Raw genomic sequence first — 1,432 nt, 5'->3', positions numbered from 1 at the left:
TGTGTGTGTGTGTGTGTGTGTGTGTGTGTGTGTGTGTTCTATGAGAAAAATATTCTACTTGATCAGCCTGAAGGAGGTGTTATTGTGTAGCAGTTTGTGCATTGCTGGAATTAATGTTTTTTACCTTCAGGGTACAAACAAGTTTTGTATCAATTAAAAAAAAAAACAGTGGAATCTGAGTTTTTATGACCAACTGTAAGAATTTCAAAATCAAATCCTAAATAACTAAGAAATATTGACTTATTTCTTGTTTCTACCCCAAAGTGAAGCAATTTATCTGTAAATTAAATTCAAAATATACAACAACAAAATTGCTGTTTGAAAGCTCTCAGACGTATTACCTCCTCCGGACACTAGATGGATCACTTCTCATAGAAATATGGATGGCAATGAGAACTTAGTATGTGTTCTTTCAGTTTACACTTGTGTGACTTCGTCTGTATGTCCTGGTCATCACGCACTCTTTCAGACAGTTGTGTGGTGACAGATAAAACAATACAAATAAGATAAATTTGGCCCTACATGATAATTTTATGCTTTTTTGTTATGATAACAGTGAGTCACTGTTTTTTGGTCTTTTTTACTAAAGTTAACCTGTAAAACTGTCAGAAAAACATTGAAAAGGACAAGAAACAAGCTGTTAAACACAATTTACACTGCAACTGTCAGTACAGAGGGATATGTGGAAAAAAAAACAAACAAAAGTTTTCAGATTTTAGAGATTTCATTAAAAACTCTTCAAACTCTTGACTTACATACAATCAGTTGCACTGATAATCAGACTGTTAAGCTGTGACAAGAGCCTGAAGAGCCAGTGTAAGCAGCAGGGCCAGAGCACTCAGTGATTGGATGGCTCCAGCATTGGGGTACCCGTAGCTTGTCCTACACGGGTTTTTCACCTCCTCATATGGAATAGGAACATCGTCTGGATTTGTGCCGCTCAAACTGTCACGGACCTAACGCACACAAAGATAAGACTATCAGCAACAGACAGGAAAGCACTGTGACAGGTGTGTGCTCTCTGTGTCCACCTGCTATCAAAGCACCAAGACCTCCATTTTGAGCACTCAGTATTTAATATAAATCATTTGAGTATTTGAATGTACCTCTGAAAGAAAACTAAGATGATCATTTACTGAAGTGAGCTAGTCATGCCATATATTGTTACTTCCTGGATCAAACTCTGGATGTGTAAACTCAGTAGAGTGCCTCTTTGTCAATAAAATGCAAAAGAGCAGTTAGGTGGGGTTTTTTTGCATGGTGCTTGAACTGATATCAGAAACACACACACAGGGTTCAAAGTTGTGTGTGTCTATTCGTCACCTTCTCAACCGCTGTCAGGACCCGGAGCAGGTTATTTCCCAGAGCAGCTTTGACCTCGTCATCAGTCCATCCTCTCCGCAGCAGTTCAGCCACAAGTTTGGGCACCTTG

At 38.8% G+C, this 1,432-nt stretch overlaps 1 long non-coding RNA gene across 1 annotated transcript; it reads right to left on the bottom strand.

The window, feature by feature from the left end:
• Window positions 1-705: 705 nt before the first annotated feature.
• LOC111663421 (uncharacterized) lies at window positions 706-1,432 on the bottom strand. The gene is made up of 2 exons (XR_002761382.2): window positions 1,324-1,432; window positions 706-956 (listed from the first exon to the last, which is right to left on the bottom strand). It is a non-coding gene; the product is annotated as an uncharacterized LOC111663421 (long non-coding RNA).

The sequence above is a fragment of the Seriola lalandi genome, unplaced genomic scaffold, assembly GCF_002814215.2.
Source record: "Seriola lalandi dorsalis isolate HSWRI2012SDOR001 ecotype SW California unplaced genomic scaffold, Sedor1 jcf7180002000994, whole genome shotgun sequence".
Lineage (NCBI taxonomy): Eukaryota > Metazoa > Chordata > Actinopteri > Carangiformes > Carangidae > Seriola > Seriola lalandi.
Note: the sequence above shows the minus strand (reverse complement) of the source record. Positions and strands in the feature narration are given on the sequence as shown.